The following is a 16,177-nucleotide window of genomic DNA, read 5'->3' on the forward strand; positions in this document are numbered from 1 at the left end:
AGCTTCTTTCCAGTTTTCATCTGACGATATTTTCTTTTTCACCATAGGCCACTAAGGTCTTCCAAATATCCCTTTGCAAATTCCACAAGAACAGTCTTAGCGAACGGCTTCTGGAGGTTAAAGGTGTAATCTGTGACATGAATTCACAGAACACAAAGCAGTTTCTCAGAAAGCTTCTTTGCAGTTGTTATCTGAGGATATTTCCCTTTTCCTCATAGTTCTCAATGGGCTTCCAAATATCCCTCTGCAAATTCCACAAGAACAGTCTTAACGAAAGGCTTCTTGAGGGGAAAGTTGTAATGCTGTGGGATTAATTCAGAGATCTCAAAGCAGTTTCTCAGAAAGCTTCTTTCCAGTTTTCATATGAGGATATTTTCTTTTTCACCATAGGCCTCTATAAGCTTCCAAATATCCCTTTGCATATTCCACGAGAACAGTCTTAGAGAACGGCTTCTGGAGGGGAGACCTGTAAGACTGTGAGATGAATTCAAAGAACACAAAGCAGTTTCTCAGAAAGCTTCTTTCCAGTTTTCATCTGAGGATATTCCCTTTTTCTCCATAGGCCTCCAAGGGCTTCCAAATATCCCCTTGCAAATTCCACAAGAACAGTCTTAGCGAATCGGTTCTGCAGTGGAAAGCTGTAACTCTGTGAGATGAATTCACAGATCACAAAGAAGTTTCTCAGAAAGCTTCTTTCTCATTTTGATGGGAGGATATTTCCTTTGGCCCTATAGTCTTCAAAGGGATCCGAAATATCAGTTCTCAGATTCCACAGAAATAAGGCTAGCAAACAACTCCATGAAATACAGCTGTAATTCAGTGAGTGGAAGTCACACATCACAAAGAAGTTTCTCGGAAAGCTTCTTTCCTGTTTTCATATGAGGATATTTTCTTTTTCACCATAGGCCTCTATAAGCTTCCAAATATCCCTTTGCAAATTCCACGAGAACAGTCTTAGAGAACGGCTTCTGGAGGGGAAAGCTTTAAGACTGTGAGAAGATTTCACAGAACACAAAGCAGTTTCTCAGAAAGCTTCTTAACAGTTTTTATCTGAGGATATTTTCTTTTTCTCCATAGGCCTCCATGGGCTTCCAAATATCCCTTTGCAAATTCCACAAGAGCAGTCTTAGTGAACGGCTTCTGAAGGTGAAAGCTGTAACTCTGTGAGATGAATTCACAGATCACGAAGAATCTTCTCAGAAAGCTTCTTTCTCATTTTGATCGGAGGATATTTCCTTTGGCCCTATAGTCTTCAAAGGGATCCGAAATATCAGTTCTCAGATTCCACAGAAAAAAAGCTTGCAAACAGCTCCACGAAATACAGCTGTAACTCAGTAAGTGGAAGTCACACATCACAAAGCAGTTTCTCAGAAAGCTTCTTTCCTTTTTTTTCATCTGAGGATATTTTCTTTATCACTTTAGGCCTCTATGCGCTTCCAAATATCCCTTTGCAAATTCCACAAGAACAGTCTTAGCGAACGGCTTATGGAGGTGAAAGCTGTCACTCTGTGAGATGAATTCACAGAACACAAAGCAGTTTCTCAGAAACCTTCTTTCCAGTTGTTATCTGAGGATATTTCCCTTTTCACCGTAGTCCTCCAGGGGCTTCCAAATATCCTTTTGGAAATTCCAAAGGAACAGTCTTAGCAAAACTCTTCTTGAGGGAAAAGCTTTAACTCTGTGAGATGAATTTACAGATCACAAAGAAGTTTCTCAGAAAGCTTCTTTCTCATTTTGATCGGAGGAGATTTCTTTTTGCCCTGTAGTCTTGAAAGGGATCCAAAATATCAGTTCTCAAATTCCACAGAAATAAGGCTATCAAAGAGCCCCACGAAATACAGCTGTAACTCAGTGAGTGGAAGTCACACATCACAAAGCAGTTTCTCAGATAGCTTCTTTCCAGTTTTCAGCTGAGGATATTTTCTTTTTCCCCGTAGGCCTCTAAGAATTTCCAAATATCCCTTTGCAAATTCCCAGTTGTTACCTTAGGATATTTCTCTTTTTACCATAGCCCTCCATGGTGTTCCAAATATCCCTTTGCAAATTCCACAAGAACAGTCTTAGCGAAAAGCTTCTTGAGGGGAAATCTCTAACTCTGTGAGATGAATTCACAGATCACAAGGAGTTTCTCAGAAAGCTTCTTTCTCATTTGATCGGTGGACATTTCCTTTGGCCCTGTAGTCTTCAAAGGGATCCGAAATATCAGTTCTCAGATTCCACAGAAATAAGGCTAGCAAACAGCTCCAGAAAATACAGCTGTAACTTAGTGAGTGAAAGTCACACATCACACAGTAGTTTCTCAGAAAGCTTCTTTCCAGTTTTCATCTGAGGATATTTTCTTTTTCACCATAGGCCTCTAAGGGCTTCCAAATACTCGTGTGCAAATTCCAAAAGAACAGTCTTAGCGAACGGCTTCTGGAGGGGAATGCTGTAACTCTGTGAGATGAATTCACAGAACACAAAGCAGTTTCTCAGAAAGCATCTTTCCAGTTGTTATCTGAGGATATTTTCTTTTTCACCATAGGCCTCTATAGGATTTCAAATAACCCTTTGCAAATTCCACAATAAGAGTGTTGGCGAAAGGCTTCATGAGTGCAAAGCTTTAACACTGTGAGATGAATTCACAGATCACAAAGACGTTTCTGAGGAAGCTTCTTTTCATTTTGATGGGAGGATATTTCCTTAGGCCCTATAGTCTGCAAAGCGATCCGAAATATCAGTTCTCAGATTCCTCAGAAATAAGGCTAGCAAACAGCTCCATGAAATACAGCTGTAACTCTGTGAGTGGAAGTCACACATCACAAAGCAGTTTCTCAGAAAGCTTCTTTCCAGTTTTCATCTGAGGATGTTTTCTTTTTCACCATAGGCCTCTATGGGCTTCCAATATCTTTTTTTAAATTCCACAAGAAAAGTGTTAGCGAATGGCTTCTGGAGGGGAAAGCTGTAACTCTGTGAGATGAATTCACAGATCAGAAAGGCGTTTCTGAGAAAGCTTCTTTCTCATTATGATCGGAGGATATTTCCTTAGGCCCTATATTCTTCAAAGGGATCCGAAATATCAGTTCTCAGATTCCTCAGAAATAAGGCTAGCAAACAGCTCCATGAAATACAGGTGTAACTCTGTGAGTGGAAGTCACACATCACAAAGAAGTTTCTCAGAAAGCTTCTTTCCAGTTTTCATCTGAGGATGTTTTCTTTTTCACCATAGGCCTCTATGGGCTTCCAAATATCTTTTTTTAAATTCCACAAGAAAAGTCTTAGCGAATGGCTTCTGGAGGGGAAAGCTGTAACTCTGTGAGATGAATTCACAGATCACAAAGAAGTGTCTTCGAAAGCTTCTTTCCAGTTTTCATTTGAGGATATTTCCCTTTTCACCATAGCCCTCCCTCGACTTCCAAGTATCACTTTGCAAATTCCACAAGAACAGAAGTAGCGAAAGGCTTCTTTAGGGTAAAGCTGTAACTCTGTGAGATGAATTCACAGATCACCAAGAAGATTCTAAGAAAACTTCTTTGCAGTTTTTATCTTAGTATATTTCCTTTGGCGCTATAGTCTTCAATGGTATCCGAAATAACGATTCTCAGATTCCACAGAAATAAGGTTAGTAAAGAGCTCTATGAAATACAGCTGTAACTCCGTGAGTGGAAGTCACATATCACAAAGCAGTTTCTCAGAAAGCTTCTTTTCAGTTTTTTTCTTAGGATATTTCCTCTTTCACCAGAGCCCTCTATGGGCTTCCAAATATCACTTTGCAATTTCCACAAGAACAGTCTTAGTGAAAGGCTTCTTGTGAGGAAAGCTGTAACTCTGTTAGTTGAATTAACAGAACACAAAGCAATTTCTCAGGAAGCATCTTTTCAGTTTTTATCTTAGGATATTTCCTCTTTCATCATAGACATCTATGGGCTCCCAAATATCACTTGCAAATTCCACAAAAACAGTTTTCACGAAAGCCTTCTTGAGGGGAAAGCTGTAACTCTGTGAGATGAATTAACAGAGCAAAAAGCAGTTTCTCAGAAACTTCTTCACTGTTTTTATCTTAGGATATTTCCTTTTCCACCATAGCCCTCTATGGGCTTCCAAATATCACTTCGCAAATTCCAAAAGAATAGTCTTAGTGAAAGGCTTCCTGAGGGGAAAGCTGTAACTCTCTAAGATGAACTAACAGAACACAAAGCAGTTTCTCAGAAATCTTCTTTCCAGTTTTTATCTGAGGACATTTGCCTTTTCACCATAGCCCTCTATGGGCTTCCCAATATCACTTTGCAAATTCCACAAGAACAGTCTTTGCTAAAGGCTTCTTGATGGGAAAGCTGTAACTCTGTGAGATGAATTAACAGAACACAAAGCAGTTTCTCAGAAAGCTTCTTTCTAGTGTTTATCGGAAGATATTTCCTTTTTCACCATAGCCCACTATGGGCTTCCAAATATCACTTTGCAAAGTCCACAAAAACAGTCTTAGCGAAAGACTTTTAGAGGGGAAAGCTGTAACTCTTTGAGATGAATTAACAGAACACAAAGCAGTTTCTCAGAAAACATTTTTTCAGTTTTATTTTAGGATATTTCCTTTGGCCCTATAGTCTTCAATGGGATCTGAAATAACAGTTCTCAGTTTCCACAGAAATAAGGCTAGCAAGCAGCTCTATGAAATACAGATGTAACTCCGTGAGTGGAAGTCACATATCACAAAGTAGTTTCTCAGAAAGTTTCCTTTCATTTTTTATCTTCAGATATTTACTTTTTCACCATAGCCCTCTATGGGCTTCCAAATACCACTTTGCAAATTCCGCAGGAACAGTCTTAGCAAAAGGCTTCTTGAGGGGAAAGCTGTAACTCTGTGAGATGAATTAACAGAACACAAAGCAGTTTCTCAGGAAGCTTCTTTCCACTTTTTAACTGGAGATATTTCCATTTTCACCATAGCCCTCTATGGGCTTCCAAATATCACTTTGCAAATTCCACAAGAACAGTCTTAGCGAAAAGCTTCTTGAGGGGAAAGCTGTAACTCTGTCAGATGAACTAACAGAGCACAAAGCAGTTTCTCAGAAAGCTTCCTTCCAGTTTTTATTTTAGGATATTTCCTTTGGTTCTATAGTCTTCAATGGTATCCGAAATAACAGTTCTCAGATCCACAGAAATTAGGCTGGCAAACAGCTCTACGAAATAAAGCTGTAACTCCGTGAGTGGAAGTCAGTTTTTATCTTAGGATATTTTCTATTTTTTGCCATAGCCCAATATTGGCTTCTAAATATGACTTTGCAAATTCCACAAGAATAGTTTTAGTGAAAGGCTTCTTGAGGGGAAAGCTGTAACTGTGTGAGATGAATTAACAGAACAAAAAGCAGTTTCTCAGAAAGCTTCTTTCCAGTTTTTATCTTAGGATATTTCCTTTGTCCCTTTGTCCCTTTGTCTTCAAAGGCATCCGAAATAACAGTTCTCAGATTACACATGAAGAAGGCTAGCAAACAGCTTCACGAAATGCAGCTGTAACTCCGTAAGTAGAAGTCACATATCAGAAAGCAGTTTCTCAGAAAGCTTCTTTTCAGTTTTCAACTTATGATATTTCCTTTTTCACCAAAGTCCTCTATGTTCTTCCAAATATCACTTTGCAAATTCCACAAGAACAGTCTTAGCAAAGGGCTTCTTGAGGGGAAAGCTGTAACTCTGTGAGATGAAATAACAGAACACAAAGCAGTTTCTCAGATAGCTTCTTTCCAGTTTTCAACTGAGGACATTTTCCTTTTCACCGTAGCACTCTATGGGCTTTCAAATATCACTTTGCAAACCCCACAAGAACAGTCTTAGCGAAAGGCTTTTTGAGGGGAAAGCTGTAACTCTGTAAGATGAATTAACAGAACACAAAGCAGTTTCACAGAAAGCTTCTTTTCAGTATTTATCTTATTATATTTCCTTTGTCCCTTTTTCCCTTTGTCTTCAAAGGGATCCGAAATAACAGTTCTCTGATTCCACAGAAAAAAGGCAAGCAAACAGCTCCACGAAATACAGCTGTAACTCCGTGAGTGGAAGTCACATATCACAAAGCAGTTTCTCAGAAACTTCTTTTCAGTTTTTATCTTATGATATTTGCTTTTTCAACATAGCCCTCTATGGGCTTCCTAATATCACTTTGCATATTCCACAAGAACAGTCTTAGCGAAAGACTTCTTGAGGGGAAAGCTGTAACTCTGTGAGATGAATTAACAGAACACAAAGCAGTTTCTCAGAAATCTTGTTTTCAGCTTTTATCTTAGGATATTTCCCTGGCACTATAGTCTTCCATGGAATCCGAAATAACAGTTCTCAGATTCCACAGAAATAAGACTAGCAAACTGCTCCACGAAATACAGCTGTAACTCCGTGAGTGGAAGTCACATATCATAAAGCAGTTTATCAGAGAGCTTCTTTTCAGTTTTTATCTTATGATATTTCCTTTTTCAACATAGCCCTCTATGGGCTTCCAAATATCACTTTGCAAATTCCACAAGAACAGTTTTAGCAAAAGGCTTCTTGAGGGGAAAGCTGTAACTCTGTGAGATGAATTAACTGAACACAAAGCAGTTTCTCAGAAAACTTCTTTCCAGTTTTTAACTGAGGTCATTTGCCTTTTCACCATAGTCCTCTCTGGGTTTCCAAATGTCACTTTGCAAATTCCACAACAAGAGTCTTAGCGAAAGGCTACTTGAGGCGAAAGCTTTAACTCTGTGAGAAGAATTAACAGAACACAAAGCAGTTTCCAGAAAGCTTCTTTCCTGTTTTTAACTGAAGATATTTCCTTTTTCCCCACAGCCCTCTATGGGCTTCCAAATATCACTTTGCAAATTCCACAAGAACAGTCTTAGCGAAAGGCTTCTTGAAGGGAAAGCTGTAACTCTGTGAGATGAATTAACAGAACACAAAGCAGTTTTTCGGAAAACTTCTTTTCAGTTTTTACTTAGGATATTTCCTTTGGCACTATAGTCTTCAATGGGATCCGATATAACAATTCTCAGATTCCAAAGAAATAAGGCTAGCAAACAGCTCCACGAAATACAGCTGTAACTCCGTGAGTGGAAGTCACATATCACAAAGCAGTTTCTCAGAAAGCTTCTTTTCAGTTTTTATCTTATGATATTTACTTTCTCAACATAACCCTCTTATGGCTTCCAAATATCACTTTGCAAATTCCACAGGAACATTCTTAGTCATAGGCTTCTTGAGGGCCAAGCTGTAATTCTGTGAGATGAATTAACAGAACAGAAAGCAGTTTCTCAGAAAGCTTCTTTACAGTTTTTAACTGAGGACATTTTCCTATTCACCATAGAACTCTATGGGCTTCCAAATATCACTTTGCAAATTCCACAAGAACAGTCTTAGCGAAAGGCTTCTTTAGGGGAAAGCTGTAAATCAGTGAGATGAATTAACAGAGCAAAAATCAGTTTCTCAGAAAGCTTCTTTCCAGTTTTTAACTGAGGACATTTGCCTTTTCACCATAGCCCTCTATGGGCTTCCAAATATCACTTTGCAAATTGCACAAGAACAGTCTTAGCGAAAGGCTTCTTGAGAGGAAAGCTGTAACTCTGCGAGATGTATTAACAGAACACAAAGCAGTTTCTCAGAAAACTTCTTTACAGTTTCTATCTTAGGATATTTCCTTTGGCCCTATAGTCTTCAATGGGATCCGATATAACAGTTCTCAGATTCCACAGAAATAAAGCTAGCAACAGCTCCACGAAATACAGCTGTAACTCCGTGAGTGGAAGTCACATATCACAAAGCAGTTTCTCAGAAAGCTTCTTTTCAATTTTTTATCTTATGATATTTCCTTTGTCAACACAGCCCTCTAACAGCTTCCAAATATCGTTTTGCAAATTCCAGAAAACAGTCTTAGTCAAAGGATTCTTGAGGGGAAAGCTGTAACTCTGTGAGATGAATTAACAGAACAGAAAGCAGTTTCTCAGAAAGCTTCTTTCCAGGTTTTATCTGAGGACAATTTCCTTTTCTCTATAGCCCTCGATGGGCTTCCAAATATCACTTTGCAAATTTCACAAGAACAGTCTTAGCAAAAGGCTTCTTGACGGGAAAGCTGTAACTCTGTGAGATGAATTAACAGAACACAAAGCAGTTTCTCAGAAAGGTTCTTTACAGTTTTTAACTGAAGACATTTCCTTTATCACCATAGAGCTACACAGGCTTCCAAATATCACTTTCCAAATTCCACAAGAATAGTCTTAGTGAAAGGCTTCTTGAGGGGAAAGCTGTATCTCTGTGAGGTGATTTAGGAGTACACAAAGCAGTTTCTCAGAAAACTTCCTTTCAGTTTTTATCTTAGGATATTTCCTTTGGCCCTATAGTCTTCAATGGGATCTGAAATAACAGTTTTCAGATTACACAGAAATAAGGCTAGCAAACAGCTGTACGAAATACTGCTGTAACTCCGTGAGTGGAAGTCACATATCACAAAGCAGTTTCTCAGAAAGCTTCTATCCAGTTTTTAACTGAGGACATTTGCCTTTTCATCATAGCTCTCTCATGGCTTCCAAATATCACTTTGCAAATTCCCCAAGAACAGTCTTAGCGAAAGGCTTCTTGAGGGGAAAGCTGTAAATCAGTGAGATGAATTAACAGAACACAAAGCAGTTTCTCAGAAAGCTTCTTTTCAGTTTTTAACTGAGGACATTTGCCTTTCCACCATAGCCCTCTATGGGCTTCCAAATATCACTTTGCAAATTGCACAAGAACAGTCTTAGCGAAAGGCTTCTTGAGAGGAAAGCTGTAACTCTGCGAGATGTATTAACAGAACACAAAGCAGTTTCTCAGAAAACTTCTTTACAGTTTCTATCTTAGGATATTTCCTTTGGCCCTATAGTCTTCAAAGGGATCCGATATAACCGTTCTCAGATTCCACAGAAATAAAGATAGCAACAGCTCCACGAAATACACCTGTAACTCCGTGAGTGGAAGTCACATATCACAAAGCAGTTTGTCAGAAAGCTTCTTTTCAATTTTTTATCTTATGATATTTCCTTTGTCAACACAGCCCTCTAACAGCTTCCAAATATCGTTTTGCAAATTCCAGAAGAACAGTCTTAGTCAAAGGCTTCTTGAGGTGAAAGCTGTAACTCTGTGAGATGAATTAACAGAACAGAAAGCAGTTTCTCAGAAAGCTTCTTTCCAGATTTTAACTGACGATATTTTCCTTTTCACTATAGCCCTCGATGGGCTTCCAAATAACACTTTGCAAATTTCACAAGAACAGTCTTAGCAAAAGGCTTCTTGACGGGAAAGCTGCAACTCTGTGAGATGAGTTAACAGAACACAAAGCAGTTTCTCAGAAAGGTTCTTTACAGTTTTTAACTGAAGACATTTCCTTTATCACCATAGCGCTACACGGGCTTCCAAATATCACTTTCCAAATTCCACAAGAACAGTCTTAGTGAAAGGCTTCTTGAGGGGAAAGCTGTATCTCTGTGAGGTGATTTAGCAGTACACAAAGCAGTTTCTCAGAAAACTTCCTTTCAGTTTTTATCTTAGGATATTTCCCTTGGCCCTATAGTCTTCAATGGGATCCGAAATAACAGTTTTCAGATTACACAGAAATAAGGCTAGCAAACAGCTGTACGAAATACTGCTGTAACTCCGTGAGTGGAAGTCACATATCACAAAGCAGTTTCTCAGAAAGCTTCTATCCAGTTTTTAACTGAGGACATTTGCCTTTGCATCATAGCTCTCTAAGGGCTTCCAAATATCACTTTGCAAATTCCACAAGAACAGTCTTAGCGAAAGGCTTCTTGAGGGGAAAGCTGTAACTCTGTGAGATAAATTAACAGAACACAAAGCAGTTTCTCAGACAGCTTCTTTTCACTTTTTATCTTCGGATATTTTCTTTTTCACCATAGCCCTCTGTGGGCTTCCAAATATCACTTTGTATATTCCACAAGCACAGTTTTAGCGAAAGGCTTCTTGAGGGGAGAGCTGTAACTCTGTGAGATGAATTAACAGAACACAAAGCAGTTTCACCGAAGCTTCTTTTCAGCTTTTATCTTAGGATATTTCCTTTGTCCCTTTGTCCCTTTGTCTTCAAAGGGATCCGAAATAACAGTTCTCGGATTGCACAGAAATAAGGCTAGCAAACAGCTCCATTAAATACAGCTGTATTTCAGTGAGTGGAGACACACATCACAAAGCAGTTTCTCAGAAAGCTTCTTTTCAATTTTCATCTGAGGATATTTCCCTTTCCACCATAGCCCTCCATGCGCTTCCAAATATCACTTTGGAAATTCCACAACAATGGTCTTAGCGAAAGGCTTCATGAGGGGAAAGCTGTAACCTTGTTAGATGAATTCATAGATCACAAAGAAGTTTCTCAGAAAGCTTCTTTCTCATTTTGATCGGAGGATATTTCCTTGGGCCCTATAGACTTCAAAGGTATCCGAAATATCAGTTCTCAGAACCTCAGAAATAAGGCTAGCAAACAGCCTCCATTAAATACAGCTGTAACTCAATGCGCGGAAGTCACACATCACAAAGCAGTTCTCAGAAAGCTCCTTTCCAGTTTTCTATTGAGGATATTATCTTTTTCACCGTACGCCTCTATGGGCTTCCAAATATCCCTTTGCAAATTCCACAAGAACATTCTTAGAGAACGGCTCCTGGAGGGGAGTGCTTAACTCTGAGAGACGAATTCACAGATCACAAAGAAGTTTCTCAGAAAGCTTCTTTCTCATTTTGATCAGAGGATATTTCCTTTGGCCCTAGAGTGTTCAAAGGGATCCGAATTATCAGTTTTCAGATTCCACATACATAAGGCTAGCAAACAGCTCCAGAAAATACAGCTGTAACTCAGTGAGTGGAATTCACACATCACAAAGCACTTTCTCAGAAAGCTTCTTTCCAGTTTTCATCTGAGGATATTTTCTTTTTCACCATAGGCCTCTATGGGCTTCCAAATATCCCTCTGCAAATTCCACAAGAACAGTCCTAAGGAACGGCTTCTGGAGGGGAATTGTAATTCTGTGAGATGAGTTCACTGAACACAAAGCAGTTTCTCAGAAATCTTCTTTCCATTTGTTATCTGAGGATATTTCCCTTTTCACCATAGCCCTCAATGGGTTTCCAAACGTCCCTTTAAAAATTCCACAAGAACAGTATTAGCGAAAGTCTTCATGAAGGGAAAGCTGTAACTCTGTGAGATGAATTCACAGATCACAAAGAAGTTTCTCAGAAAGCTTCTTTCTCATTTTGATCCGAGGATATTTTCTTTGGCCCTATAGTCTTCAAAGGGATCCGAAATATCAGTTCTCAGAATCCACAGTAAAAAGGCTAGCAAGGAGCTCTACAAAATACAACTCTAACTCAGTGAGTGGAAGTCACACATCTCAAAGCAGTTTGTCAGAAAGCTTCTTTCCAGTTTTCATGTGAGGATATTTTCCTTTTCACCATAGGCCTCTATGGGCTTCCAAATATCCCTTTGAAAATTCCACAAGAACAGTCTTAGCGAACGGCTTCTGAAGGGGAAAGCTGTAACTCTGTGAGATGAATTCACAGAACACAAACAGTTTCTCAGAAAGCTTCTTTCCAGTTTTCATCTGAGGATGTTTCCCTTTTCACCTCAGCCCTCCATGGGCTTCCAAATTTCTCTTTGCAAATTCCACTAGAACAGTTTCAGCGAAAGGCTTCCTGATGGGAAAGCTGTAACTCTGTGACATGAATTCACAGATCACAGAGAACTTTCTCAGAAAGCTTCTTTCTCTTTTTGATCGGAGGGTATTTCCTTGGGCCATATAGTCTTCAAAGGGATCCGAAATTTGATTTCTCAGATTCCACAGAAAAAAGGCAAGCAAACACCTCCACGAAATACAGCTGAAAATCAGTGAGTCGAAATCACACATCACAAAGCAGTTTCTCATAAAACTTCTTTCCAGTTTTCATCTGAGAATATTTTCTTTTTCACCATGGGCCTCTATGGGCTTCCAAATATCCCTTTGCAATTTCCACAAGAACAGTCTTAGCCAACGGCTTCTGGAGGGGAAAGCTGCAACTCTGTGAGATGAATTCACAGAACATAAAACAGTTTCTCAGAAAGCTTCTTTCCAGTTTTTATCTTAGGATATTTCCCTTTTCACCATAGCCCTCCATGGGCTTCCAAATATCACTTTGAAAATTCCACAACAATAGTCCTAGCAAAAGGCTTCTTGAGGGGAAATCTGTAACTCTGTGATATGAAATCACAGATCACAAAGAAGTTTCTCAGAAAGCTTTCTTCGCATTTTGATCGGAGGATATTTCCTTGTTCCCTATAGACTTCAAAGGGATCAGAAATATGAGTTCTCAGATTCCAGAGACATAAGGCTAGCAAACAGCTCCACGAAATACATCTGTAACTCAGTGAGTAGAAGTCACACATCACAAAGCAGTTTCTCAGAAATATTCTTTCCAGTTTTCATCTGAGGATGTTTTCTTTTTCACCATGGGCCTCTATGGACTTCCAAATATCCCTTCGCAAATTCCACAAGAACAGTCCTAGCTAACGGCTTCTCAATGGGAAAGCTGTAGCTCTGTGAGTTGTATTCACAGAACACAAAGCAGTCTCTCTGAAAACTTCTTTCCAGTTGTTATCTGAGGATATTTCCCTTTTCACCATAGCCCTCCATGGGCTTACAGATTTCGCTTTGCAAATTCCACTAGAACAGTCTCAGGGAAAGTCTTCTTCAGGGGAAAGCTGTAACTCTGTCAGATGAATTCACAGATCACAAAGAAGTTTCTCAGAAAGCTTCTTTCTCATTTTCATCGGAGGATATTTCCTTTGGCCCTATAGTCTTCAGAGGGATCCGAAATCTCAGTTGTCAGATTCCACAGACATAAAACTAGCAAACAGCTCCACGAAACACAGTTGTAACTCAGTGGGTGTAAGTCACACATCACAAAACAGTTTCTCAAAAGCTTCTTTCCAGTTTTCATCTGAGGATATTTTCTTTTTCACCTTAGGCCTCTATGGGTTTCCAAGTATCACTTTTCAAATACCACAAGAACAGTCTTAGCGAACGGCTTATGGAGGGGAAAGCTGTATATCTCTGAGATGATTTTACAGAACACAAAGAAGTTTCTCAGAAAGCTTTTTCAAGTTGTTATCTGAGGATATTTCCCTTTTCACCATAGGCCTCCATGGGATTACAAATATCCCTTTGCAAATTCCACAAGAACAGTGTTAGGGAAAGGCTTCTTGAGTGGAAGCAGTAACTGTGTGAGATGGATACACAGATCACAAAGAAGTTTCTCAGAAACCTTCTTTCTAATTTTCATCGAAAGATAATTCCTTTGGCCCTATTGTCTTCAAAGGGATCCGAAATATCAGTTCTCAGATTCCACAGAAATAAAGCTAGCAAAGAGCTCCACGAAATACAGCTGTTACTCAATGAGTGGAATTCACACATCAGAAAGCATTTTCTCAGAAAGCTTCTTTCCAGTTTTCATCTGAGGATATTTTCCTTTTCACCATAGGCCTCTATGGGCTTCCAAATATCCCTATGCATTTTCCACAACAACAGTCTCAGCGAAAGGCTTCTTGAGGGGAAAGCTGTAACTCTGTGAGATGAATTTACAGATCACAAAGAAGTTTCTCAGAATGCTTGTTTCTCATTTTGACCAGAAAATATTTCCTTTGGCGCTATATTCTTCAAAGGGATCCGAAATATCAGTTCTCAGATACCACAAAAATATGGCTAGCAAACAGCTCCACGAAATACAGATGAAAATCAGTGAGGGGAATTCACAAATCACAAAGCACTTTCTCAAAAAACTTCTTTCCAGTTTTCATCTGAGAATATTTTCTTTTTCACCATAGGCCTCTAAGCGCTTCCCAATATCCCTTTTCAAATTCCACAAAAACAGTCTTAGCGAACGGCTTCTGGAGGGGAAAGGTGTAACTCTGTGTGATGAATTCACAGAACACAAAGCAGTTTCTCAGAAAGCTCTTTCCAGTTGTAATCTGAGGATATTTCTCTATTCACCATAGCCCTCCATGGGCTTCCAAATATCCCATTACAAATTCCACAAGAACAGTCTTAGCGAAAGTCTTCTTGAGAGGAAAGCTGTACTCTGTGAGATGAATTCTCAGATCACAAAGAAGTTGCTCACAAAGCTTCTTTCTCATTTGATCAGAGGATATTTCCTTTGGCCCTGTAGTCTTCAAAGGGATCCGAAATGTCAGTTCTCAGATTCACAGAAATAAGGCTAGGAAACAGCTTAACGAAATACAGCTGTAACTCAGTGAGCGGAAGTCACACATCACAAAGCACTTTCTCTGAAAGCTTCTTCCCAGTGTTCATCTGAGGATATTTTCTTTTTTACAATAGGCCCCTATGGGCTTCCAAATATGCCTTTGCAAATTTCACAAGAACAGTCTTAGCGAACGGCTTCTGGAGGGGAAAGCTGTAACTCTGTGAGATAAATTCACAGAACAAAAAGCAGTTTCTCAGAAAGTTTCTTTCCAGTTGTTTTCCTAGGATATTTCCCTTTTCACCATAGCCCTCCATGGGCTTCCAAATATCCCTTTACGAATTCCACAAAAACAGTCTTAGTGAACGGGTTCTGGAGGGGAAAGCTGTAACTCTGTGAGATGAATTCACAGATCACAAAGAAGTTTCTCTGAAAGCTTTTTTTCATTTTGATCAGAGCATATTTCCTTTGGCCCTATAGTCTTCCAAAAGATCCGAAATATCAGTTCTTAGATTCCATAGAAATGAGGCTAGCAAACAGCTCCATGAAAAACAGCTGTAATTCAGTGAGTGGAAGTCACACATCACAAAGCAATTTCTCAGAAAGGTTCTTTGCAGTTTTCATCTGAGGATAATTTCTTTTTCACCATAGGCCTCTATGGGCTTCCAAATATCCCTTTGTAAAGTCCACAAAAACAGTCTTGACGAAAGGCTTCTTGAGAGGATAGCTGTAACTCTTTGAGATGAATTCACAGATCACAAAGGAGTTACTCGGAAAGCTTCTTTCTCATTTTGATCGGAGGTTATTTCCTTTGGCCCTGTAGTCTTCAAAGGGATCCGAAATGTCACTTCTCAGATTCCACAGAATTAAGGCTAGGAAAGAGCCACATGAAATACAGCTGTAACTCAGTGAGTGGAAGTCACACATCACAAATCAGTTTTTCAGAAAACTTCTTTCCAGTTTTCATCTGATGATATTTTCTTTTTCACCATAAGTCTCTATGGGCTTCCAAATATTCCTTTGCAAATTCCACAAGAACAGTATTAGCGAATGGTTCTGGAGGGGAAAGCTGTAACTCTGTGAGATGAATTCACAGAACACAAACCAGTTTCTCAAAAAGCTTCTTTCCAGTTGTTATCTGAGGATATTTCCCTTTTCACCATAGGCCTCCATGGGTTTCCAAATATCCCTTTGCAAATTCCACAGGAACAGTCTTAGCTAACGGGTTCTGGAGGGGAAAGCAGTAATTCTGTGAGATGAATACAGAGATCACAAAGAAGTTTCATGAAAATCTTCTTTCTCATTTTGATCGGAAGATATTTTCTTTGGCTCTATAGTCTTCAAAGGGATCCGAAATACCAGTTCTCAGATTCCACAGAAATAAGGCTAGCAAACAGCTACATGAAATACAGCTGTAGCTCAGTGAGTGAAAGTCTCACATCACAAAGCAGTTTCTCTGAAAGCTTCCTTCCAGTTTTCATCTGAGGATATTTTCTTTTTCACCATAGGCCCCTATGGGCTTCCGAATATCCCTTTGCGAATTCCACAAGAACAGCCTTAGCGAACGTCTTCTGGAGAGGAAAGCTGTAATTCTGTGGGATGAATTCACAGAACACAAGGCAGTTTTTCAGAAAGCTTCTTTCCAGTTGTTATCTGAGGATGCTTCCCTTTTCACCGTAGCCCTCCATGGATTACCAAATATCCCTTTGCAAATTCCACAAAAACAGTCTTAGCGAAAAGCTTCTTGAGGGGAAAGCTGTAACTCTGTGAGATGAATCCACAGATCACAAAGAAGTTTGTCATAAAACGTCTTTGTCATTTTGATCAGAGGATATTTCCATTGACCCTATAGTCTTCAAAGGTTTCCGAAATATCAGTTCTCAGATTCCACAGAAATAAGGGTAGCAAACAGCTCCACGAAATACATCTGTAATTCAGTGAGCAAAATTCACACATCACAAAGCAGTTTCTCAGGAAATTATTT

The sequence above is a fragment of the Chlorocebus sabaeus genome, chromosome 8 (genome assembly GCF_047675955.1).
Source record: "Chlorocebus sabaeus isolate Y175 chromosome 8, mChlSab1.0.hap1, whole genome shotgun sequence".
NCBI classification, from domain to species: domain Eukaryota; kingdom Metazoa; phylum Chordata; class Mammalia; order Primates; family Cercopithecidae; genus Chlorocebus; species Chlorocebus sabaeus.